General features: G+C 52.6%; 1 long non-coding RNA gene across 1 annotated transcript in view; it reads left to right on the top strand.

The window, feature by feature from the left end:
• The window catches only part of LOC104980112, a 25,832-nt gene extending 18,760 nt beyond the window's left edge, over nucleotides 1–7,072 (top strand). The window contains exons 2-3 of the long non-coding RNA XR_824226.1: nucleotides 5,396–5,509; nucleotides 6,883–7,072. This is a non-coding gene — a long non-coding RNA (uncharacterized LOC104980112). The remainder of the gene's footprint in view (nucleotides 1–5,395; nucleotides 5,510–6,882) is intronic.
• Nucleotides 7,073–27,328: the final 20,256 nt, after the last annotated feature.

Here is a 27,328-nt window from a genome sequence, read left to right as displayed (position 1 = left end):
TGAATATTCATTGGAAGGACTGATGCTGAAGCTGAAACTCCAATACTTTGGCCACCTGATGCGAAGAGCTGACTCATTGGAAAAGACCCTGATGCTGGGAAAGATTGAAGGTGGGAGGAGAAGGGGATGACAGAGGATGAGATGGTTGGATGGCATCACTGACTTGATGGACATGAGGTTGAGCAAACTCTGGGAGATAGTGATGGACAGGGAAGCCTGACGTGCTGCAGTTCATGGAGTTGCAAAGAGTTGGACATGACTGAGTGAATGGGCTGGACTGGTCTGAACTGAACTGACCGTAAGGGTTTGATCCTGACCAATCTCTGTAGTACAGAGGAATGGGCTTTGCTGATTGGCTGGTTATGGGGGATGGGCTTAAGTCCTGGCACTGGTGGGCGGGGCTAGTACTTTCCAGTCCACGCTGAGAGTCAGGGAAGGGCATTGCACATCAAGGTCCTCTTAACAGAGGAGGTAAGAACAGAGACATCCCCTAATCCAGCATTTAGGAAAATCAGCTCATTACTCCCCACAAGTGACCCTGAGTTATAGAGAGGCTAAGAGACTCACCCAAGGTCACACAGCTCCTAAGTGGCCGTGCTGGAGTTTGAACCCTAAAAGTCAGGCTCTGGCGTCTGTGTTTTTAACTGCAGTGCTATGCTGCTACTGCTGCTAAGTCGCTTCAGTCGTGTCCGACTCTGTGCGACCCCATGGACTGCAGCCTACCAGGCTTTTCTGTCCATGGGATTCCCCAGGCAAGAATACTGGAGTGGGTTGCCATTTCCTTCTCCAATGCATGAAAGTGGAAAGTGAAAGTGAAGTCGTTCAGTCGTGTCTGACTCTTAGCGACCCCATGGACTGCAGCCTACCAGGCTCCTCCATCCATGGGATTTTCTGGGCAACAGTACTGAAGTGGGGTGCCATTTGGTGCCTCTCAAAATAAAGCTCAGAGCTTGAATCAATAGATCCTGTTTGGAAGTGGGGAGTGGGGGAAGGAGGTGGGAGGTGGTGATACTTTGAGGTTACCAAACTCCTGCACGTTAGCCTCCTTCCCACCCCCAGAAACCTGACCATTGTTTCACAGATGATAAAGGTGGCCAAACCTGGCTGGCTTCTGCCGTTCACACTTGGCTCCATGGTTACTGGCAGTGGGATCGCCACGGCCTTAAGAAACGGATCTTAATCGCACCCGTTGCAGCCCCAGCTGCCGCTTGTCAGCTCTGCACAGGGGACCCGCTTTGGGCAGTGTCTGCAGAAGTTCAAGTAGCTTCTTGAGGACACGTCTTAGAGAGGGACCTCAGGGTCAATTGCCCAGGTTTCTTGACTGTGTGGGGTGGATTGAGGGGGAGGATGGTGGTTTAGAATACCAATCTGCCAGCATTAGCATTCTTTGTCCTCTTGAGAAGATGTCTCTTGCTTTCCTGTGTCTAATTTTGTTGCAGCTTAAATATCCAAGAGATGTCCCTAAACAAGTATTTTTAAACCCAAATGTCCTTTCAGAGGCCTTGGCTAAATGCACTCTGGAAATAACTCCAGAACCAACTTTTTTGTTTACTTCCCTTCTTTGCTCTTGTTCCTCCCTCCCGGTCCACCATCTGGCCTTGAATAAACCTATATTATGCATTTACTCTTTGTTAGCACCCCGTGTTAACATCCCAGGGAGACACAATGAACTTGCCCTTGGCTTAAAGGAGCTCCAATCTTTTTGGAGGAGACAGAGTAGCAATCACCATGTAGTGGGAGCCCTTGAGGGCAGGAGGAAAGGAGGTCACCCCTGCTGGGAGGATTTTAAGATTGAGTGTGGGGAAGGGAAGGCACCCTGAGCAGAGGGCACAGCACAGGGCAAAGCAGAGAGGTGTGCAGAAGTCAAAGTTCATGAGCATCACGTGGTTTGGTTGTACAGACAGGGAGTCTCAGGGGTTGAGGCAGGAGTCATAGCCAAGCCATTGAGAGCTGTATTGTGGCCGAAGGAGGAGAGTGTGTGTTCCAGGGCCAAGAGAACACTGGACTAGGAATCCAGAGACACAGTCCAGGCTCTCTATGTTAAGGATGCCGTGGTGAGTCAGGGTGCCTCTCTGAACCTCGATCTCTTCCTCTATAAGAGCAGACGCGTGTTCAGCTGACCTTTAAAGCACTTTGTGACTCAAACATCTGATGTATTTCAGTGATGTTCCTTTCCTTGTCCTTCCTGGAATCCCTCCCCAGCTCAAGCATCCAGCAAAGGCCTTGACTCCCCAGGCCTCATCTGGTTCCAGAGATAAGTGGTTCTTCCTCATCCTGGTGGGTCTATCTACTGAAGCTTTGAGGGGTGCTCCTGGGGTGTCATTGCATACCACCTAATTGATTTTGATTTTAGTTCCACAGCCGTGCTGTAATTATGAAAGCCTGCTGCAATTATCAAAACACAGCTCCAAATATTTCATTATTAAAATACCCCTATGGTCTATTATTAATTCATTAGATAAATTTGGATTATATGACTCAATAATTAATGTGCAGGCATGAACCTGGGGAGCTTGGCCACTGTGAGTCATGTAACAACTGAAGGAAGAAATGGAAAGCTGGGAGAATGAGGGTGGAGATGGGAGAGAAAGGAATAAACAAGAGGAAAAACAGGTGCCTATGGAGGGTTAATCACCAGTTGCCCTCTGACATTCATTTAACCATCCGTTCAATCAACATTTATTGCTGGTCTACTCCATACTCAGAATTTCGAGTACCTCACCATCCAAGTATTAATGGTTATGGGATGGTTTCTGGGGTTTTCTTTCATCCATCTGTATATTCATCTACCCATCTATTCACCATTCTATGCATCCATCCACCCACCCACCTGTCTACCACCCAATCCACCGATCCACTCTCCTATCCATCCTTCCATTCACCTACCCATCCACCGTCCCATCCCTCCATCCAGCCAGCCACCACTCATCCATCCATCCTGATGGATTCCACCAGGACATGTTGGTTCAGTTCAGCAAAGTTTTCTAGAATACCTGTGTGCCAAGGCTCTGTGTCGGGAACCAGTGGTCCCTAACTTGATAAATCAAGAAGCGGCCTGATGTGTGCAAAGATCTAACGGCAGATAATCTAGAAGGTGGGAGCACAGAGAGCCAGGGGACACTGAAGCCGTGGAAATCAGCAGCGGTCATATCACAGAGGGTCTCAATGGTCAGATGAAGGAGGTTAGATGTTTCTTGAGGTTCCTGAGGGCCATGGGAGGATTTGTCACTAGAAAGTGGCATAACGAAAGGTTTGGGAAATGCATGGCTCTGGTTACTGCGCTGAGGATGGGCTGGGAGGGGTTAGCTCAGAGGTCAGGACCTGTTGAGAAAGTTGTTGCTGGCATGTAGGGGAGAGATCCAGAGGGCCTCATAGGAAAGCATGGCTTTTCTACTTGCTTGCTGTGTGATCTTGAGTAAGTTACCTAACTTCTCTGTGCCTCTGGAAAAAGAGAATCATAGTAGTTCCCTTCTCACAGGGTTGGATGAGGTGACCCAAAACAGTGTTTGGAATGGTGCCTAATGCATAACAGCTCCTATTGGGATGGGGGGGTGGTGGTGGGTGGGAATGATGATGCTCCTCGACCTCTGATCTCTCGGGACTCAGTTTCCTTATGTGTAAAACATATCACCACCGTGTGTTTAAAGGGTTGTCTGGGGATTCAACGGTTTGATACACACCATGTGCTAGATAGAATAGAGACCGGCTGGAACGGAATTCCAAGGAATCCGCTATGGAATCCAAGGATCCAGTTGCAAAATGAAAACGCCAGGCCTCCTGTTCAAAATTACGTATGAACTTGAAGACGGCAACAGCAGAGCTTCACATCGAGCACAGGCCCCTTCACGTCAACTTGACAGGTCGACAAAGGGGAAATTCCAGGCAAAGGGAACAGCTTGTACGAAGGCTCGCATGGGCCCTGGAACAGAGAATCTGAAGCTGGGGTTGTTTCGGAAAATGAAAGCCCATGGCCGTCATGATCCCAGGATATTTGCAGGATGCCTCAGACACACGATGCCTGTCCTGATCCTCCATCCCTCAGTTTGGGCGGGGGCCCAGCTGGACCAAGTGTGCCCCTGGACCAAGTCCCCAGAGACTTGCACTGAGTTTTCCAAGGATGCGCAGCCTGTTTGGGGGCAGGGCCTGAGCTGGAGCCGGTTGTTCAGGGCCCTTCACTAGAACCCCCTCTGCCTCTAGGCACTCCGCAGACATCAGGAGTGGAAACAATTCAGAGACATTTGGAAAAAAAAAACCCCAAACCCAAGCTGGCTTGTCGTTTCTGTCACTGTCATACTTCAGAAAGATCTACTGGGGGCAATCAGAGAAGAATAGGTCTGTAAAACTCAGCGTTTCCCTATTAGCTTTCAAAAGTTTTGCACAACATAGTTTATGTGTGTTTATAGAAAAAAAAAAAAAAAAAACCAAGACCCACATTGATTGAAAAAATGTGTTGTTATTGAAAGGGCCGAGTTGAACTCTCTGCAGAGCGTGGTGCTCGACAAGACTTGGAAGGCGAAGATTTCACATAAATAGTTGTGCCGAGTTGTTATGGCAACTGAAATTTGAAAAGTAAATAGGTTTAGGGGAAATATTTTCCCTTGTCTCTGGAGGAGTTTTCTGTTGCGGATCATTTGCAAAAGGAGGAGTTACTTCGATGCCCAGTGGATTTGGTGTATGTTGTTGAAGGACAGACGTGTGGGGTTCCTGTGCTGGGGGCGGTCTCCGTGCCCATGGGGCAGCTGCTTTCCTTTCATCAAGTAGGGGTTGAGATGGGTGGCAGGGTCACGCACGCTGTGTGGCCGTGCACCGATGACTTGCCCTCTCTGGGCGTCCACTTTTCTCTCTATAGAATAGTTTGGTGGAAACGCACAGTCATACAGGTGAGTACCTATTGTTTTGGGGATAGGCACCTACTTGTGGGTTGGACCATCACCACAGGGTACTGGGGTAGGTGTGTGTGCTCCACTCCATTGGTAAGAATTGGGGAAATAGGCTCAGGGCAGAAGAGAGGCTTGCCGGCCATAACACAGCAGCCAATGCAATGCTTGCATTCCTGCCCAGAGTATCTTCTTCTGCCATGTTCCTGAGCAGCCTTGCTCACGAAAGCTGGCAGCTGGCTCATCGTGGTGAGACCCCAACGACCACCCATCTCCGGGGAGCCCTGGCCAGCAGCCATTCACCCGTGGGAGCCTTGTGAGGGCTGGAGACACTCCTGGGTGGAATCAGGGTGGATCCCAGGACACAGCACAACCCCTCCTATTTGCAGAGAGGCCCCGGGTCCTCTGATTCTCCCCTCTCCACAGTGGGGACACCCTGCTTCAAATGGGGAAGGGCCCACTGGCTTTGGAGGAGGCAGCAATGAAGAATGATTACTCTCACATTCTTGTCTCCTCAGAGAAGAGCTGTACATGCCCCATGGCATATAAGCCTCATGGCAGCAGAGACCAGGTTGGCGCTGGGTACATTGACTCCATTCGTGGTTGCTGACCGAGGCGCAGAGCAGTAAAAGGTGTGTGTGTGTGGTGGGGGGCAGGGGGCATGTCTTCAAGTCACGTGGCTGGCAAGTGAGGCTTCTTCTGATGTCCTGAGTGGCCTGGCACTGGGGTGAGTGCCCAGGAATGTAATGAGCGCCCCGCCCCCGGGGACATTCAAGCTCATAGGCTGGACTTGGCAGAAGGTTCTGTAAGCAGGAGGCTAAACTGGATGACTCCAAAATATTCCCAAAGAGCTTGGAACATGGGCCATGTGCACGTGTGTGTGTGAGCGTGCGTGCATGTGTGTAAGCGTGCATGTCTGTGTGTGCGTGGTTCATTGTGTCCACGTGTCTTCATTTGTGCGTGTCTGTGCTTGCACGTGTCCACACGTGTGCCTGTGTGTACACTCACACGTATGTGCTCTTGTGCGTCCACACGCATGCCTCTATGTGTGTATGTGTGGAGTCACCTGCAAAAACTCCCCCTTTGCTACTACTTGTGTCTGGACCACCTGGTCCTTGGCTGGGCCCTCAGGTCACTGTGGATTTGAGGACCCAGCACCTGGGGTGAGGCGGGCGTGGGGCCGTGAGGACTGTCTTAAGGGCTGGGACGACGAAGCCACCCGATTTGAATCCTGCCCTTTTCTGTCTGGGAGGCTGTGGCTTGAGCAGGGTAGCCCCTAAATCCCAGTCCCCAGCAGGGAGCTGGGACACTGTCAGGGCATGCCTGCCGGGTCATGGCCAAGGTTCAGTGACGTCTGTCTGCCTGGCCCACTTGCCCCTCTCCCCAGGCTGGCGTCCTCAACACGTCTGCCTCCGCCGCCGTTGATGGCACCAGATGCTCGGGGCCAGTACAGACACACTCCCCAAAACCCAGAGACAGCCAGCTCCAGCTCTTCCCAGAAGAGGCCAGGCCTGGCTCCCCCAGTGGGGATCTAAAAACACACCATGGGCTGGGGGGTCCTATTTGGGGAGCCCCCTGGGCTCATTGGGAGCCTCTTATTCAGGAAGGGTGACTTTGATAAACTGAAGTTCTGAATTGTTTTTCAAAAATGCAAAAGGAAAGGAGAGAGACGGACATGGAGACAGAGAGACGTAGGTATCCATCTCTATGTATGTATGTATGTGTGTGTGTCTCTCTCCTTCCATGTCTGCCTCTCAGAGTTAAGACGGGAAATGAACATATTCCCAACAGCTCGGGGTGAGCTTTATTGGAAACTGATCGGAGGTTGGCCTCCAAGAATCCAGAACCAGCCCTGTCCCTGGCCAGCTGGGTGACCTTGGGGAGGCTGTCCCCCTCCAACCCTGGACTTTCTCGTCTTCTGCTTCACAACATGAGGATGGAGGGAAGGCAGGGTGCCTGGGATGTTGCAAAATGTCACCTGAATATATTTGCTCCTTCTTACCAGGTCTGGAAGCCTCCAAAGATAATCCTCCCGTAGGTGGGTTCCAGGCTGCCTTGAGAGACCACCTGAACCCCCACCCCCACAAATAATAAGGGCAGCATCGCCTATGAGTCACCTACACTGAATGTGTTTGTTCCCTCTTACTGATGGAACTTGCAATTTTTGGCTGGGTACGTGGCCTCCCAAAATAAAGACTGTATTTCTCAACCTCCCTTGTGACTACATTTTGGTCAACGAGAGGCAAACAGAGTGATGTGGAAAGAGTTTCAGGGAAACCTCTTTAAAACATCGTGGGTGGGCACCCTTTTGCCTTTTCCTCTTCTGTGCCAATTTCCTGCTGGCTGGAAGGTGGACATGATGGCTGACGCTCATGCAGCCGTATTGGACTGTGAAGACAAAGTTCCATACAGGGAGTCTCCCTCTGGACTTCTGTTATTATCAGCGAGAAACAGCCTATCTTGTTGAAGCCACTGTTATTTGACTTCTCTCTCAGTCGGTCTTAACCCTAATGGATAGAATAGGAAAAAGGTAATTTCTCTTATCTGGTCTCCTCTTCTAGGATGATGGAATTTGGGCTGCTCAGCATTGGCAGAAACTGGAAAAGTCTACTTATCTTGAAGTGGATAGTCTGGCAGAAAAATACTGTCAACAGCCGTGTTCGTAGTCCAGTATTAATAACGACAATAAATGCAGTGCTATTTATCGAAGCACTCACTCTGACCCAAAGTCATACAGAGGCGGGGCCCAGATCCACACCCACACTGTGCCAGGCCGACGCCAAGACCCGCAGGTTTCTCCACTTGCATTCACGCCCCTTCTTAGGCCAATGTTTCCCAGTGTGTCACGGGTCACACTGACCGCAGTGGGCCTTTGCCTGGCTCACAGTGGGTCTATGACGTTGCAGCCAGCCCCAGGTCCACGGCCTTCTGACTTAGCACTGACCCCCTCTCCGCCTCCCGTCAGCCGCTTGGATCCACATTTGCCTCCCTCGCCAGGCTCTCTGCTCCTCGGGGGAGGAAAGAAGCACTTTGTGTTTTTATTTCCAGCCGAGAGCCTGGCACACAGTGGGTGCTCGGGGAGGTCTGATCGTGGACCCAGGGTCCTGGGTCCAGCTGGAGGCAGGACATGGAGTGGCACAGAGTGGGTCCCTTGCCGGCAGCTCTGACCATACGTTCATTCTCCAAGCATCGGAGTCAATGAGCATCTGTGTGTTCTCCAGGAGGGGACCTGAGCGTGGAGAAGAAGGGCAGGGGCACGGAGAACTGGGGCGCCGGGCAGTGCAGGGGCTAGACAGAGGGCAGGACAGGGGTGGGGGCCACAGGGCCTGGCCAGAGCGCGCTGGGCCGAATGCCCCGGGGCTCCACTGCCCTTCCCCAGGGGGCCCGGCCTTCCAGGAAACCAGACCAGTGCACAGCAGGCTGACAGGTCTCTCCAAGCAGAGAAGCTGCTGGCAGAGAGTGAGTTCTACTCACCCCGGGGTCTCTGCACAGTCCCTCATGCGGACGGAAGCAACCACACCGCGGTCCCTTCTTTCCCTGGAAGTCAAGAGCATGGGCTCTGAACTTGGATGCAAATCCTGACTCTGCCACCCTTGGCTCATGTCCTTGGGCAGCCGACCTCTCTCTGAGCCTCGGTTTCCTCACCTGTCACGTGACGTGGAATCTCAGATGCAAGAGAGCAAGTCACCCCTCTCTTTGTGCAGACCAGGGCTTCCCAGACTTCGCCGGGGAACTTATTAAATGAGACAGCGGGTCGGGGGCAGAGTCTGAGCTTCTGCATCTCTAATGAGGGGATGCCCAGGTTGCAGGTCCGTCCAGGGACCGCACTTTGAGTAGCAAGGCTACCAATGATCAGCCAAGTCCCGCCTGCTGCCTGCTTTTGTAAATAAAGATTTTAGGGACACAGCCACCCATTGTCTACACAAACGGGGTTGAGGGGGCAACGGAGACCCTGTGGGTGGCAAAGCTGAAAGCGTTTACTCTAGGGTCTTTTCACAGCCCAGGTTGGCTGACCCCTAGGTGGGATGTTGATCGCAGGAACGAGGAGGTGGGTTGGGGCGTCCCCTCTGCGTCCACCATGGGGATATTTCTGGCTGTGAGCTGCCCTCCGTGGGCATCTCCTCCTGACTCAGGAAGACCCCTCCCCTCGGCTGAGACCGCTAGAAAGCGGGAGGCAGGCAGAAGGCTCAGAAGGAGGAAAAGCTGGAAGAGAAAGTCACTCCAGAAAGCCCTTCCCCACCAGCCCCAGGGCCCCTCCAGCCCGCCCCACTTCCCCGCACCCCACGACCTCGGAGAGAGGCCAGCACTGCCCTTGCAGGCCCGGCTCCAGGAAGCTCATCTCAGGATGCACAGTCGGGTTGCATCCAATTTCCCCGGCCTCCTCATCAAAATGAGAAATCTGAGGCCCGGGCAGCCACGGAGAGCTGATAACACTCTCCCAGGTGAACCTTCCCACTTATCACCGTCGGGGTCACCTCTGTCTCGAAAGACTTGTTTTCTTAAAAAAAAAAATTAAAAAATAAAAGATTCCCTGGGATGTGTGATGGGGTTGGCGGTGATGGGGGCGGGGAGGGGGAAAGGGAAGGATAAAAAGAGACGAGGCACACTTATTTTTCCAGACTTGAGGGAGGCAGGTATGCCCCGCTCCCTGCTCCCCCTCCCCAACTGAGTCGGGGGGGGGGCACCGAACTCAGGATTCGGGGAGGAGGGGCATGTAGGATTATTTAGATGGTGGGGCGGGGGGTCTCTCCACGTGGCAACAGTTGCCACGAGAAAGTGATGTAGCTCAGATTCCGCCCAGGTTTGTTTGGCCAACAAAGCAGGGCTTGTACAGGAAGCAGGGTGACAGGCGGCAGTGAAGGGGCCGTTCTAAGCCCCCTCTTGCCCCTGCCCTCTTGCCGGCGGCCTGCGGGTCCTCACCTGCCTCGTCGCGCTGGCCTCTCCCTGGTCTCTCTCAGCTGCAGGCTCCCTGTCCCCTGGTTTTCCACCCCTGGGTCTCCTTGTCTCTCTCCTTTGTCTCTGTGCCTCGGTGTCCCCGCGTCCCTCTGGCTGTCCCTGTCTCCGGTGGTTTGTGTTGCCCCCCTCTACCCACTCCCGGCCATTCCCTCCCTCCTGGCTCTTCTCCCCCTCTCGTCTCTCCTGTCTCTCGTCTCTCCCTCTGTCTCTTGTCTCCCTCCCGCTCAATGCTCCTCTCTCCCTCCGTGTCTCTGTCTTCCTCATCTCTGTCCATTTCCCCATCCTCTGTCTGGGCGTCTCCCCTCCTGTATTTTCGTCTCCTCTCCCCTCCTGTGTCTGCCTCCTCCATCTCCTCACTCATTTGGAAGAAACTTTCTCTCCACTGGCCTCTCTGCTTTCCCACGCCACGGGGCTGGACCCTGCAGACCCCAGTATGGACTCTCTCTGATGCTCGGGGGTCCCCACCCTGCCCTGCAAGGTCTGAGGAGTGCCTTAGCCTGCCAGAGCCACCCCCGTCCCAGGTCCCAGGATGCCTCCACCCCAGGACTCTGCCTGGTGAAGGGACAGTGTCGCAAAGGGGACCAGAGTCCCCAGGAGTGAGGGTGGACCCGAGGGATGGGAGGGAAGACAGAGCTTTTGGTGGCAGGAGAGTTGGGAGGCCCAGAGTTAAGTCAGATGGGCTCAGAGACCCATGAGACACACGCAAATACCAACTGCCTGGTAAAGGGGCAAGGACTGATCGCTTAGGGCTCAAATCCTGGCTGTGCCACGTGCCAACTGGGAGACCGTGAGCAAGTCATTTTATCTTTTTGGATCTCATTTCCTCATCTGCAAAGTGGGGATCACAATAATACCTGCCTCGTGAATCAATGTGAGCATGGGAATTATTCAAATTGTGTAACACTCTTAGAACACCCCCTGACACACAGGAGGCATTCTATGAATATTAGCTTTTGTTATTATTATTGGGGCTTCCCTGGTGGCTCAGATGGTAAAAAATCTGCCTGTAATAGAGGAGACCCGGCTTCAATCCCTGGGTTGGGAAGATCCCCTGGAGAAGGGAAAGGCTACCCACTCCAGTATTCTTACTTGGAGTGTTCCATGGACAGAGGAGTCTGGTGGGTTACAGTCCATGGGGATTATTTAAATTGTGTAATACTCTTAGAACACCCCCTGACATATAGTAGGCATTCAATAAATATTAACTTTTGTTAATATTATAGGGTAATCACAAGACAGGGGAGTTCCTATATTCTGATGTGAGATCAGAGAGAAGGGCATTTTAGCTGGGGTCTTGAGTGTTGAGTAAGAGTTTTCTTCCCCCCTCTCCATGCCCCATTCTTTCTCTTTTCACTGTTTCTATGCAACAAAGAGTACTCAGGTCATAAGAAATGTTTTTCCTTCTCCTTGCTGCCTGGGATAGCTGCTCAGCCCTAAGGTTTGCCACACACCCTTTATTCACACTGCCTGAATTCGAATCCTGGTTACCCAGAGTTCTCAGCTTAGTATGCCATTCCCCTCTTCTATTGCTATATAACCAGCCACCCCAAAACTGAGTGTTAAAGCAACACCATTTATTTTGTTCACAGATCTGCAATCTGGGAAGAGCTCAGCGGGACAGCTTCTCTCTGCTCCACTTGGCATCATCTATAGTGACTCAAAGGCTGGGGGCTGGAACCATCCACAGTCTCCTTTGCTCACACGTCTGACAGTTCATGCTGGCTCTTGGCTGGGAGCTCAGCTGGGGCTGGAACATCAAACGTGTGCCCTCTCCATGTGGCTTGGGCTTCCTTACAACATGGTGGCGGGGTTCCAAGGATGAGTGCCCCGAGAGAGGGAGGGCCAGGTGGAAGCTGAGTCATCCTTTGTAACCTAGCCTTAGAGGTCATGCGGCGTCTCCTGCTATATTCTGTTCGCTGCAGCATTTACAAAAGGCCGTCCAAATCCAAGGAGAGGAGAGCTAGATTCCACCTTTTTGTTGGGAGCAGGCAGGGTCAATGAATTTGCTGCCATGTTTTAAAGCCACCGCACAGCCTCTGCTCTGGGGTCACTGAATGCACTTCTTGGGTCCCGAGTGCACTCCTTGAACCAGTCCTTCTTGTTGCGGAAGGGGATGTTGTGACTGTCCAGGCCTGGGTCACACCCAGATTTCTGGGGCCAGTGTGCACATTGGCGGGGAGGCGGGAGCGGGGCAGGGAGGGTGAGTCTGTAACTGCAACCAGGCTAGAGCCACATGCAACGAGAGGCTGAGATTTCTCCAGAGAAGGGAGGGTGGGAAAACAAAAACAACATATGTCCTCTTTGGAGAATAAACAAATAAACACTCAAGGACATTATTACCCAGGGTGATAAATGCTCTGTCGGCAAAAGACAGGAGGCTCCAAAGAGCAGTTCACGCTGAAGCAGGCTGTGGGGATGAAGCCTTGGACGGATGGTCAGGGACAGCCATCAGGGCAGTGATCTACACTGAGGCTGGAAGGGTGTGAGGGAGCCAGTGGGTGGAGGGCGTTTCAGGCCCACAATTTAGCCTGTGCAAAGGCCCTGTGGTCCAGAAGCTTGGCATATTCAAGGACGTGAGTAGTCATGTGGCTGGAGCAGGGTGAGTGGGTTGGGGGTGTGTCAGAGGTGAGGCCCAATCACAATGTGTCTCAAAGGCTACCCATGGCCAAGAGTTTGGGAGCGAAGGTGCTGGTGAGGTCAAGCTCAAGTTTACACATTGCTTGTTAGTCGCTCAGTCGTGTCTGACTCCTTTGCAACCCCATGGACTGTAGCCCATCAGGCTCCTCTGTCCATGGGATTCTCCAGGCAAGGATACTGGAGTGGGTTTCCATGCCCTCCTCCAGGGGATCTTCCACACCCAGGGATCAAACCTGCATCTCTTATGTCTCCTCCACTGGCAGGCAGATTCTTTACCATGGGGCCATCATGCCCCAAATGCTTGGCAAGGAGTTATTTAATAACAAGGTACCTCTTCCAAGGCTGTTGTTTCCTTTCCCCACTTCCTTTTGGCCCCTCGCTGTGATTCTTCTCTAAAATCACTACCCGTGTGGATGTGACATTTCCTGCACCCCACGTTACCCAACATCTTTCCCGTGACTCCCTCTTCCTCCAGCTTCCTGCGGCCGCTCCACTCGCTCCATCTGCCGTTAGTCATCGGAGCCCCGCCGATCCCGCTGAACCCGAGACACACGTGACGTTAACAGGTGGCGGCCGGAAGGCGATTCCTCCGCAGCCGCCGCCCACGCTGCCTGCAGCGCGTCCATGGCTCCCTGGCGCACTCAGTCCGTCCAATTTAAATAAACAAATCCCCCAAACAGGGCCCTGTAATAGAAACGCTGACAGGCCCTTATCTACAGCGTCTCGGGGTGTGCACGGGTCCATGATAATTTGGGCCTCGCCGAGGCGGAGGAGTTATTGCAATTGTGCTGCGTCTATGACAGTTTAATCAGATCTTGAAAATCAGGGGCATTACACTGTGCACCTGCTCATGGATACAAAAAGGGGGGAAAAATGACTGGTGGAGTTTTCTATTACAGGTTTTTTTTTTTTTTAATACCCAGGCAGGACCCCACCATTCCACTCCCCCACTCGCCTAGGGATATAATTCACTGCATGTGTGTGTGAGGGTGGTGAGCAAGAGAAGGGGGAACTAGAGTTCTTCTGAATGATGATAAGTATGAGGGAGGGCATCCATCCCACGAGTTTCTTTTGTCTACACTGGCTGAATCTGGGGATGATGCGATGTGTCTGGGATATGACGCAAGACACACCCGGGTTTGAGCTGTTTGTTTCTCTGCCTCCCTCCCTCTCTCCCTCTGTCCTTGCCTTTCCTCCCCTTCCCTCCCCTCTCTCCAGGGTCATTTGTTGGCCAGGTCCTAGGCACAGGATGCGGTAAAGATCCCAGAGTATCCAGGCTCTGCCTTCAAAGAAACAGCAAGTATGGTCAGCGAGAAACAGCTGTTCATCAAATGTCTTAACTTGGTTCCTAAGAAAGCGGGAATCGAGACACAGACTTAGATAAGATGTATTTGGAGTTGATTACAGGAAGCAGGAGTGAGGGAACTGAGGCTGAGATGGAGAGGAAGAAAATCCCATCGAAGGGTGTATTACTGGTCCCGGAACCCCTGAGGGTGTGGCATCACACACCTGGGACAGCTCCCACACTTGGACGACGGTGGACTTCCTGGAAGAAGTGGCGTAGGAGATGAAATCTGACAGCTGTAGGCAACAGGGTGGGGTTGGGGGAGGAGGAAAGAGCATTTCGGGAAGGCAGAATAGCACACACTAAGACCCAGAGGCAACAAGAAGTGTGGTGCTTTGGAGGACTGAAGCCATATGACTGACTGATCAGCGGCAATAGAAAGAGGGCGCTGCTGGCCTTGGCCTGGGGACAGTCCCTTCGTTGCAGGATGGGATGTGTCTGCCCAGCCACGCCATGCAAGCTGTTGAGTGCGGCGCACAGGAGCATGCGCTGAGAGGTCTGCACCCAACACAGGACAGGAGACTCCCGGCTCCTCGGTGCTTTCTCCCCCTCCCCCAAGCCAGGCTCTTACGTAAACAGGGCTTTCCAGAACCCCCTCCAGCCCTGACCCCCCCAGCATGCCACCCCCGACTGAGATCTTGTCTCAAGTGTTTCCTTAATTAGGTTTCTCAGTCTCAATCCAGGAGAGCTCTGCCAGAAAGATCCTGGGGTTCAGCACCTTTCATTTTCAGTAGATGACTCCCTGGGGGGCAGGGTATCCAGTCATTCACACCTTGGTGTGAACCGGGCTGAAAGCTGTGAATGTGCTAAATGCTAAAGGCAAGTGGCCAACTTAGTGGCCTGATCAGTCAAGAGAGCTAGGCTGCCCTCTCCCAGGCTGGAGGGCGGAGGGAAGCTGGAGGTGGGGGGACGGCAGAGGGGATAGAACCAGAGACCCCACTCTCTTCCTCTGTCTGCCCCACCCTTTTCCCCTTTGTGTAATTGGCAAGTTGGGCTATGAAACCCTGAAGACTTGGCACCTTGGAGCCCCAAATGGGATTTGTATGTCACCTAGCACCAGCATGGTACCCGGCAGGTAGCAATCACCAAATACGTATCAGACAAACCGGTAGATGGGCAGATGGACGGACAGATGGACAAACAGCTGATTGGATGAATACGTCTGTGGTTGGATGAGCAGCTGTATCAGGACATCACTGATCAGACTCTGGTGAAACTCTTCGGGGCTGGTGGTTCGCATCCCAGAACCCAGGGCCAGGGTGCTTGTGTTTCAAGCCTGTTTTCCAAGTGGGCTCCCAGCTCCAGGATCTGTAGAGCATCCTATTTTGCCTCTGAGGCACTTGGGAGAATCCTGGAATAGGGATGGTTCTGTATCCCAGGCTACCGGGTGTTGAGTGGCCGTGACATGTCCTCAAGTGCAAGGAATACGGCAAGGACCTCCTGTTCTGTTGGATGGTGGGATGGGGGATGGGAGGACCTAAAACATGGGTGGGAAACCAGGCTTATTCACACTGTGGCCATCCCAGGAACGTCCCAGAGAGGCCCTAGGGCTCCAGAAACAGAGTTTGGATAGACTTGGAGAGAAGGTGAAGGACTTCTCTCTCACTAGAAAATCTTGGGGGTTTTCACTCTTCACTTAGCTGTTTCTTTGATGTCCCTTCTAAGCATTCGCTCATTCGCCTGTTTATTTTTTCACGCACCCATCTTTTATCCATCCAACTATCCTTCTACCCAGCCTCCTGACTACCTGTCCGCCCATGTACCCACTCACCCATCTTTCTATCCACTATCTAACTCAAAAATGGCTTTGGAAGTCCTTGCTGCCCCCTTGAAGGACTGAAGCAGTGGGTCCTTACCATATTGTGGCCAGTAGTTAGGGAGCAGCGGGACCTGCCCAGGGGAACTTGTCCAAAGTTAAAAGCCAGCCTCGATTCTAGTAAATTCTGACACTGTCTCATTTCTGCTGGCTTCAAGGGGGCTGCAAAGTCACCCTCGAATCCCTCAATGTCATTCATCTGACGATTCTCAGTGGCTGGCCATTCCTATGAACCACAATGAAGGTGAGGAGATATGATCAAAGGACTTTCCTCTCCCATAGAAATAATCATGGTTAACCATCTTTACCTCCTCAATTTACAAACCTGGAAAGTGAGGCTCAGAGGAGAGTTGCACCCTGCTAAAGACCACCGAATGTGATGTGACTGGGCTCCCCGGCCTGGAACTCCGAGTTCCCATCTCCCCACTCCCAACCCCAATTAGGTACTGTCTGAAATATCTGTGAAATAGGTACAGTTAAAACTGGATATCTGTGAGTAAAACATATCTTTTCCTATAGAAAGTGGCAAGTTGCTTTAATGAAGATAGGAAACCTAATTTGAGTACGGAGCCATGAAAGAGAGCATTTATCCAGCTCCTACTGTATTTTGGGGGCTCCAAAATCAGTGCAGATAGTGACCGCAGCCATGAAATTAAAAGATGCTTGCTCCTTGGAAGAAAAGCTATGACCAACCTAGAGAGCATATTAAAAAGCAGAGACATTACTTTACCAACAAAAGTCCATCTAGTCAAAGCTATGGTTTTTCCAGTAGTCATGTATGGATGTGAGAGTTGACCTATAAAGAAAGCTGAGTGCTGAAAATTGATGCTTTTGAACTGTGGTGTTGGAGAAGACTCTTGAGAGTCCCCTGGCCAGCAAGGAGATCCAATAGTGCATCCTAAAGGAAATCAGTCCTGAATACTAATTGGAAGGACTGATGCTGAAGCTGAAGCTCCAATACTTTGGCCACCTGATGCGAAGAACCAACTCATTGGAAAAGACCCTGATGCTGGGAAAGATTGAAAGCGGGAGGAGAAGGGGACGACAGAAGATGAGATGGTTGGATGGCATCACCAACGTGATGGACATGAGTTTGCATATGCTCCCGAAGTTGGTGATGAGCAGGGAAGCCTGGCATACTGCAGTCCATGGGGTAGCAAAAAATCAGACATGACTGAGCGACTGAACTGAACTGTATACCAGGATGGTTCTGACATATATAAGAACATTCTTCAACCTTTCTGAGGTGGGGATGCTCTGCACATTTTACAGATGGGGAAAGAAACTCAGAGAGGTCAGCAGGCTTCACAGAGCTTCGAGGGCCAGGCCGAGGATGCGGACCCAGGCCAGGCCTGGTCTGGAGACCACACTCTTGCCATTTCTCCCCTTCACCCTGAGCTGCTCAGCCTGGGGCTCCTCTAAACACTGCTGAGTCTTTGAGTGACTCATAAATCCAGGCACAAGAGATAAAGTGTTGTGGAGGGTCTGGAGACTGAAGTAGTGGTTCACGCGCCTGCTGATTCTGTAACAACACCAACGCCTTCTGTTTTCCGAGCACTTGTGGGTGCCCAGCACAACCCGAGCTATTGCACTTACTCGTCCTGAGTGTGACCCTCATTTTACCTGTGAGAAACCCGAGGCCCGGAGAAGGAAGGCCTTGCAGCAAGGAGGAGGCAAAGCCAGGATCTGAACCCACACTGCTGATGCCCGTCTTCTTCCTGGCTATCCTCAGTGGGAACACCCCATCCCTGGGGCCCTAAAGAAAGGCCTCATCTCTAAATCTTCCCTTGCTGGGATGCAGGAGACAGCTGGGACGTGATGCAGCTCCCAGACAGATGAGCAGCATTATCGGACCTTCACGGCGCTAATAACCGTGCCGGCACGTGGAGCAGGCCCGGAAGATGGATGGTGTCTCCGGCCTTCCCCGCCACGCCCAGGCCTGTCTCCAACCTTCCTTTGGGGAATGTGGCCTTTGGTTGGAGGCTGCTCCGGCCCCTCTGTCATATCCAGGGAGGGCACTTGACCTTGGCCAAAGCCTTCTCCCCATGGTGCAGCAGAGAAAAGTGAGTCCCCGCTAATTCAGAAGAGCATTACCCAAAGATGAGAACCAGCTAGGAGACACCGTCATGTTAGGTCCAGGAGAACCAGCAGTCTACCGAGGGCCTGGCATTTAAGTAAAACAACATTGATGAAAAAACTCTAGTTGCAACAGAGAGACGTTGACCAGAAACTCCAACAGTCAGAGCCTTGTGAGATCACCAGGGAAACCAGTGATGCTGGCTCTCTTCCCATTTTGCAGATGTGAAAACAGAGGCTCAGCCTCAGGAGTTGTTTGCTGAGGACACAAGAGTGCAAGAAGTGGAGGCTGAGTAGGAATCCAAGCCCAGCTGAGCCCAGCCCCTTGTATTTTCATCGGCCACATGTGCTGCCTCTCTCCTAGTGGTTTGATCTCCAACGACCTCCTTGACCTTGAACTCTCTGTGCTAAAAGTGAAGCTCAGAGGGTGCATGGTGGGGTGAATACAGTCAGCCCTTGAATCCACACATCTGCAGATTCAGCTCACTTTGGGTTATAAATGTTTGGGAGAAAAGAAATTGCAGAAAGTTCCAAAAAGCAAAACTTAATTTTGCCACATGCAGGCAACTGTTTGCATAGCATTTACATGGTCTTTACAATGATTTGCATCATATGGGCATTGTATTAGGGATTATAAGTGATCTAGAGATGATGGAGAAGACTCTTGAGGTCCCTTGGATTGCAAGGAGATCAAACCAGTCAATCCTATAGGCAATCAACCCTGAATATTCATTGGAAGGACAGATGCAGAAGCTGAAACCCCAATACTTTGGCCACCTGATGTGAAGAACTGACTCATTGGAAAAGACCCTGATGCTGGGAAAGACTGAGGGCAAGAGGAGAAGGGGACAAAGGGATGACAGAGGATGAGATGGTTGGATGGCATCATTGACTCAATGGACATGAGTTTGAACAAACTCGGGGAGATAGTGAAGAACAGGGAAGCCTGGTGTGCTGCAGTCCATGGGGTCACAAAGAGTCGGACATGACTGAGCGACTGAGCTGAACTGAGAGATGATTTAAGTATTCCAGAGGATGTACCATAGGTTATATACAAATGCTGCACCATTTTATATAAATCCGGGGAACTTGTTCATCTGGGGATTTTGGTACCAGCCAGGGCACCCTGGAACCAATGCCCCAGGGATACTGAGGAATGACTGTATTTCTGGTTAAAAGTAGTAGTATTGGCAGTGACTGCTTACTGAGCACTCACCCTGAGCCTGGTAGGGTCAGTGCCTCCAGAGTCTATGAATGGAGTCTTATCATCCCCAGTTTGTAGATGAGGGACCCGAGGTGGCCCTCCCTGCCTCCCAGAGAAGCACGTTCATGCTTCTCCCCACTTTTGCTTCTTGCTTGTGTGGGCAGATCCAGGCTTGGGGCCTCCTGGGGGGAGACCCGACCCAGGCGTTCTCGAGGGGCCCCTCTCCCCCACAGCCCATCTGTGGTTCTGGAAGCCGGCAGCCAGATGTTTGGTGTCCACGAAGCAGGCTCCAGCTGTGGCCCTGGATGCTGAGGACCTCCTTGGCTGACCCCATGAGTCTGGGAGGGGTGCTTTCTGTGACGGGGTTCAGCCTGCGGTCGAGGGCGGGCTGGGAAAGCATTTGTGCAGGGGTGCGTGCTTGCAGGAACCTTCTGGGTCCTTCTTCTGGGGCTGGGGAGATCCCCCAGACCCGCGTTCTCCAGTCTGCCCAATGCCCATGCCCGTGGGGGTCACCCTGGGGTTGGCTTCCTGGGGCCAAGCAGGAGGTCCCAGCTGGGTCCCCAGTCACCCGGTGGGTGTGTAAGGTGGGGTCAGACCACTGGGATTATCTGTCTTCCACTGCTTGTCTGAACCAAGGGGCCTGGATGCTGGCCCAGGACAGCCGGCCCCTTACTCAGCCTTCCCCAGACTCCCCCAGCCTGAGGTCCCAAGAAAGGCATGTCCCCTCCCAGTGCCATAGCATTTGCATCTGTAAAATGGGCCCATGGATAGTGCCTGCCTTGGGGGTTATATGGGGCTTTCCCGGTGGCTCAGTGGTAAAGAATCCGCCTGCCATGCAGGAGACCTAGGGGACAAAAGTTCTATCCCTGAGTCAGAAAGATCCCTTGGAGGAGGGCATGGCAGCCCACTCCAGTATTCTTGTCTGGAGAATCCCATGGACAGAGGAGCCTGGCGGACTACAGTCCATGGGGTCACAAAGAGTCGGACACGACCGAGCGACTAAACAACAAGGGGGCTAAGTGAGGTGGGGACCTCGGCACTCGGTCCACACTGAGTGAGTAGAGGTACAGCCTGATGGGAGAGCCTGCCCGTTGAGGGTGGCTCTCTGCTCCTGGGGGAGAGGGTGTGGGTGGCATCTGTTGGCTCTGTTGTGATTTTTGGGGTGCTGATGGCACTCGTTGGCCAGCCCTCTGAACTGGGGGCTGGTACCTGGGATTTTCAAATCCACCATGATCACAGCTCACTGTGCCCGGGAGTTACTCGGAGAGTGGGTTAAAATTCAGACTCTGACTGAGCAGGCCTGACTCTCTGATTTGCAGGGCCCAGGGCCAAATGGCGACGTGAGATCCTGGTCCAGAAATTGTTGAAAAGAATTTCAAGATGTCGACGGCGGAGCCCGTAAGTTAAACATACGGGCTGCATGGATCTGAGAAGCTGCCCTGGGATCTGCGTTTCTAGTAAGCTCCAGGGGAGGCGGCGGCTGCTGGCCTGGGGTTGCAGTTGGAGGAGCTGGGTTTGGGGTGTCAGCGGCAGCCCTGTGAAGTGAAAGTCACTCAGTCGTGTCCGACTCCTTGGGACCCCATGGACTATGCAGTCCATGTGATTCTCCAGGCCAGAATCCTGGAGTAGGTAGCTTTTCCCTTCTCCAGGGAATGTTTACAACCCAGGGATTGAACCCAGGTCTCCCTCATTGCGGTCAGATTCTTTACCAGCTGAGCCACCAGGGAAGCCCAGGAATACTGGAGTGGGTGACCTGTCCCTTCTCTAGCGGATCTTCCCAACCCAGGAATCAAACCAGGGTCTCCTGCATTGCAGGCAGATTCTTTACCACCTGAGCTACCGGGGCAGCCCTGAGGGGCATTCAAAGCTCAGCTGCTCGTCAGTTTCGGTCCTCCGCCATGCGCTGTGAACTCCGGCAACCAGTCTGGCCTCTCTGGACCTCAGTCTACCCAGCTAGAAGGTGAGGGGGTCAGATGGGGTGGCCTGGAAGCTTCCCTCTGGCACGCTGTCCCCCCCGTGAAGCCCCCAACTCGTAGACCCCCAAACCCCCGACCAGAATCAAATCACCACAGTCACCTCGTCCATTCAGCCCAGCTGGGAGTGACTTTTAAACAAAGCCCACGTTCCCTCCCAGCCTATCAGTTCCCCACATTTTCAAGCCCACCACCACGCCTGCAATTTCCTTGCCAAGTCAGTGTCTCAGGGCAAACAAATGGTGAAACCCTGGCAAATAAATAAGCAAATCCCCGCCACACCCCACATGTGTCCCACCGCACTCCAGCATCTTCCAGAACAAGCGTTCTGGTGACCATGCTGAGACACCAGGGGCCCAGCTGTGGGGGAGGCGGGAGTTGGTGGGGGAGTGGGTAGGGCCTGGAGAGGGCTACTGGAATTAAACACGTCTGACCCCGCCCCCAATAAAGAGCAGCCGACTTTAATCCCATAATGGGAGATGGGGAGGGTTTTGCCTTCGAAGGCTCCCAGTGGACTTTTGTCGTGAAGACAACATGCGCTGTACGTGGCGAAGGTGGCTTTTAGAACTATTAGAAAGTGGGTATGCTGGGAATGGTAGGGGGGAGGGGGTGGCCAGGACGACGGGAAAATTAAAATTCCGCTCCTGCCGAAGGTTCCTGGGCTCCTGCTCGCCGCGCGAGCATCGATCTGTTCCAGCACTTGACTTTCAACCATGACAAAACTGTGGGCAAATTAATTGTTCTCCAGGATATTAAGCATCAGACTCCATTAATCCTTTCTGAGCGAGATGCTCGCTGAATACTAATCGGGAGGGTTCCGAGCTGCCACGGGGTGTTTTTCCTGCCCACCAAGGCCCCACTGGGTCCCGCCTTCCGCTGCCTCCTCTGGGTGTGGGTACCAGAGGCTGAGCCCCCACCACCCCCCCAGATCTCCCTTTGTGGTGGAGGACAGACTGGGGACAGGTGGGCCTGACCTGAACTTCCCCTCCCCCACCTGGGCGTCTTCTTCCCCAGGAAGCGGGGTTGGTGGGGGGTGGGCGGGGGGAGGACTGGTAGCAAGATTGTTTTATGCAAATTCCAATATCTGTATGCAGGCGCGGCCCTGAGGATGAACGCAAGAAATAATTACTAAATTATGCACGTTGAGTTGGTTTTCCTGAATCTGGAGCCCTTTTTAAAAGAAGAAGCGAAAACGCAGAGACGCGAGAGTGTGAAACAGACAAACCCCCCATGGTCCTGGTCCTGGTCACCCGGTGGATGGGGTGGCCTGCTGCTCTGAGTGGGGGTCCCCCTGTGGATTTGGAGCGGGGTGGAGAGAAAGGGACCGGGGCCAGGAGTCAAGGTTCTGGACTCTAGGCTGCCACCCGATGGCAAAGAGCCCCTGAGAGAGTTTCTTCCCTTCCTGGGGCCTCGGTTTCCTCATCTGTGGAAGGGGAGGAAGGCACAAGGTCTGATGATGCTGGAGGACACTCGTTGAGGTCAGGAAGGACCCTGGCGACCTCCATTGCCCTGCGGATCCCCTGTCTCTTTGCCAATGTCAACATCCTTCTTATTCCAGTAAGGTTTCTTACAGTCAGCTACAGACACTTCGGGGTTTCCCAAGTAGCTGAGATGGTAAAGAATCTTCCTGCAATGCAGGAGACCTGAGTTTGATCCCTGGGTCAGGAAGATCCCCTGGAGAAGGAAATGGAAACCACTCCGATATTCTTGCCTGGAGAATTCCATAGACAGAGAAGCCTGGCAGGCTACAGTCCCTGGGATCACAAAGAGTCAGACACAACTGAGCGACTAACACACACATCTCCGGATGTTTCAGAATTATAGTCCCATTTTGATGACTGCAGCTCAGAACAGAAGAGGGACCGAGCCCACATCACATCCTGCAGGAGCCAAAAGGGGGACGAGATGGCATATCTGTACCCCCTTCCTGCGACAATTCTAGCCCCTTCCCACCCCGGGCTGCCTCTTCCAGGTAGCTGCCGCACCTGCTTGCTTCCCTCCCACGTGGAGAGCTCAGTCTTGCACCAAGCCGGGGACCATTCTCTCCTCCTGCAGTCTCCACTCTGCCTGGAGCGTCCTGAACGCACAGGACTCACCTGGGGCCAGACTCCAACTTTGAGACGCTCAGATCTCATCCGCAAACGAGGCTCGAATCACCCCTGCCCATCTTGAAGTGATTTGTGCTGCGCGCTTTTCACTCGCTCATCCTTTGGGCCTCTTACAACCGCTCCGTGAGGGGGTCCTATTGTGTTCCTGTTTTCTGGTTTAGGAAACAGTCTCAGAGAGCCCAAGCCACTTGCTCAAGGTCACACAGCAAGTCTAGGACAGTGCTGGGCTTCAAATGTGCATCTGCCCGACTTCAGAGCGCACCGGTTACCCGATGTATGGAGCTTATCTTCCGTTCCGCTTTCCCTCTGCTGTCCCAGGCCATGGAGAGGCTTTCCTCGCTCCCCGCACCCCCTTCTGGCTCCACTGCTCCCCATTTCCCCAAAATGCCTTCTCTGACCGCGATGGGCACAGAGAAAAGCACGCCAGCCACTTGGTAACTGAACGGATATTTATGCCCGTGCAAACACCACACAAGCCTTCTGCATGATTTGAAGCCAAATGCACTGTGACTTAATTAATGCACATGTAACACACGAGAATATTACACCTATTAGGACTCACAGACAATTAACACTCCCGGGCCAGTGTTGCCACCATGTCCTATGGGAAAGGCTCCGACATCACCCTGGCGTTGAGTCGGTAGCTCAGAGTTACGCCTCTCCCCACCTGTGCTCCAGTCCACTTCACCCTGGACTTTCTCTCTCGCCCTTTTATTTATTTCAGTTTGTTTTTGTTTTTTTCAGCCTTACTGAGATGTAACTGACAGATAGCATTGTATAAGTTTAAGGTGTACAACATAATAATTTGATACATGTATATACTGCAAAATGATTACCACCGTAAATTTAGTTAACACATCCACCACTTCATCTAGTTACACCTTTTTTCTTGTCTTCTCGTTCCCTTTTATTTTAGACTTTTTGGCATTTAATCTCCCAGCTTCAGCAATTTGGAATCATTACATGTTAAAAATCATTACCTGTAAAACGTGACATTATATGTTATATTTTTGTTGTTCTTGTTTAGTCGCTAAGTTGTGTCTGACTCTTTGCGACCCCATGGACTGTAGCCCACCAGGCTCCTCTGTCCACGAGACTTCCCAGGCAAGAATACTGGAATGCGTTGGCCTTTCCTTCTCCAAGGGATCTTCCTGATCCAGGGATCAAACTCGCATTTCCTGCATTAGCAGGCAGATTCTTTAGCACTGAGCCATACATATTTTAAAAGTTCCAATTTGGAAGTATGTTGTGCGTAAAAGTTTCAATACTGCTGGGATTAATGGGTCATCAAAATATTTAATTTCCTCCTTCCTCAAGCCTCAAGCGACTTTCTTGTTTGACTGCTTATAAGAGAGAGAAAAAAGCCACCTCTTCCAGGGAGCATCCCTTGATTGCTTCACCCCTTTTGAATACTTTTCTCCACTGTTACCCTCCAGCACTTGATCTTATAGGCTCCAGGAGGGCTTTATCTTCCCTGCTCCCTGCCCCAAGAACCTCAGCTCTCCTGGTTGTGAAATGACGTCTGGAAGACTTTTCTACCTGTTCTTTGGGGCTGCAGGGAAGAAGCAGCAAGATGTGGGCATTATGTAAGGCTGAAGCTGAGTGTGATGCAGTGTCCCCTCTGCGCATTCATCTTTCCATCTGTCAAATGGGCATTCCACTCCCTTCCTAGAAAGCTTGGCTTGAGTGTTAAAGGATCTGTCGTCACATGTGAAAAAGCCAAGCCTGATGCTCAGTGCTGGGATAAATGACCTCTGGCCTGGAATATGGCGTGTGTCAGCCTTCCCCTAGCCCTTCCACAGCATTTGTTGGGCAGCTAGGTTGTGCAAGGGGCGATGATGGAAATTGTTAGACGCGACTCCCCACTTCAGGAGGCTTCCAGTCTAGTTGAAGCCCACCAACAAATACATGGAGGATCGTGGCTCATGATACAGGTTAAGAAAGAACTATCTGATGACAAGGTCACGGTCTCTCTCTTGGGCTGGTCAGGGAGGCCTTCGTGGAGGAGATGCCCTTGAAGAGCAAGGAGGAGTTGACAGGGGACAAGGGGGATGAACAGATTTGCGTGTGAGGTTAGTGCCCCACCTTCCCATGCCTGGAGCCTCCCTGCCCCCCCCCCACCGCCGCCAACACACACACACACACACAAGCTGTCAGGGTAGCCACAGGTTCAGTTTGGTCTGGACGTGGGGCAGGAGAGAAGTATTGGGGAAGGACTGCCCCTCCCCCAGGGGAAGCAGCCTCACCTGAAGGCAGGTGGGGGCTGGGATACAAACACCCCACCTTCTGGGCCCTTGGGTGGATGACCCTGAGATGCGTGTTCTACGCAATCTCCCGGCACACCAGAGCCCCAGGTGCCCGCGGTGGAAACCTGCTCACTGATGCGTCTTGATTTGACTGCCAGAGCTTCATCCTTTCCTACCTCAACTCCTCCATCTCCTCAGATGCTTCTTGGGATCTGTTCTCAGATAAACACCCTGGAGTGCTTACTGCAGAGTCTGTGGCTAACACCTTCCATGCAAAGACCCTCGAAGGTCAGGAGGTGGCAGGTACCCCATCTTGAGGTACCCCTAGAATCTTCCCAAGAGACCCCTTCCCTCAGTGGTCCCCAGGCCCCACCTGCCCAGGCTAACGGAATTAGGAGGGTCCCCAGAGCTGCCCATCAGATCCCTCACCAGACACTTTCAAAAAGGATTAAATAAATACGTCCAGTGGGAGGGGGAGCCCCGGCTCTCACTGCCCGCTGGCGGGAAATTAAATAATGTTCATTTCTGCCTCTGTGAGCCGGAACAAGGCTGGCGGAGCTGCAGGGCTGGGCCGGGAGGCGGCTGCGATTGGCAGCTCGTGGCAAGCCCTAAATCAGAGGAGCCGATGAAATTTCTAATAGCAGGAGCGCGACTGGCATCGGCGTATAAATAAAGTTCCCCTCTTGAAAGGCAGCTTATTCCAGCCTTGCCGCCAAGGATATTAAGCCTGGAGGACTGGCGGCTGCGGCCAGGCTGGACCCAGGCCAGAAGCCAGCTGGGTCCGGGAGGCGCGAGTCCTTCAGGAGGTTCTGCTGCTCCTGAAATATTGCCTGGAGTGGAGCCCCCCCGGCGTGCCCGGACCCGAACTGGGTGGGCATGTGTTTGCAACAGGAGCATGTTAATTTGCAGAGCAGGTTTTATCATTCCCATTGCTCAGATGGGTAAACCAAGCCTCAAAAGAATTAGGTGTCCTGCCCAAGGTCATAGGTGGCTCAGCAGTAAAGCACTGGCCTGTGGTGCAGGAGACATGGGTTTAATCCCTGGGTCTGGGATATCACCTGTAGGAGGAAATGGCAACCCACTCCAGTATTCTTGCCTGGAGAATCCCATGGACAGAGGAGCCTGACAGGCTACCGTCCACGGGGTCGCAGAGAGTCATACACGACTGAACACGTCACATGCAGCCCAAGGTCATATAGCCGGTAATCAGTCGCTTTGTGTCAGTAGGGTGGGAGTGAGGGCAGGATTCAAAGCCGGGTCTAATTCCACAATCCCTCACAGATGTAAGTGAAGTCGCTCACTTGTGTCTGATTCCTTGTGACCCCATGGACTGCAGCCTACCAGGCTCCTCCATCCATGGGATTTTCCAGGCAAGAGTACTGGAGTGGGTTGCCATTTCCTTCTCCAGAGGATCTTCCCGACCCAGGGATCGAACCCTGATCTCCTGCATTGTGAGCAGACGCTTTACCATCTGAGCCATCAGGGAAGTCCTTCATAGATGTAAAATGGGCCCCAAACACCCTCCCTGGGATCTGGAGCCACTTCCTAGGCTGGTCTCACCCTGCCTCTCTGTTCTACAACCAGGCTGCTCCTTGTAGAGGTGAGCCACCTCATTCCTGCTCCCAGGGACCCATAGTCCAGTGGGGTTGGGGACAGACATCTCTACAGATAACCCTCATGATCGCTTCAAGCTGGCCCCAGTCTAGTTGAGTGATTGAACCCATGTGGTCTGGAACCAGCGGCCAGGGACTGAATCTTGTCTCCACCACACTGGCCATGCGGCCTTGAGCAAGTTACCTAATCTGTCTGGACTTCCTCAGGTGTAGAACGGGGAGAATGATTGATGTGAGAATCAAACTGGATGATTCGTGTAGAGAGCTTGGCACTGGCTTGGCATAAGTGCCTCCTAAGCATGTGTTTTATTTTTCACTAACCATTCATTCATCCATTCATCCAACCATCCATGCATCCATCCATCCACTCACACATCTATCCATCCATCCATCCACCCACCCATCCATCCATCCTTTCATCCACCCATCCATCCACCCATCCATTCATTTGCTATTATGGCTAAAGTGCCTGGCACA

Source organism: Bison bison, unplaced genomic scaffold, assembly GCF_000754665.1.
Source record: "Bison bison bison isolate TAMUID 2011002044 unplaced genomic scaffold, Bison_UMD1.0 scf7180017864495, whole genome shotgun sequence".
NCBI classification, from domain to species: Eukaryota; Metazoa; Chordata; class Mammalia; order Artiodactyla; family Bovidae; genus Bison; species Bison bison.
The sequence above is the reverse complement of the archived record's forward strand: the minus strand, read 5'-3'. Positions and strand labels throughout refer to the sequence as shown.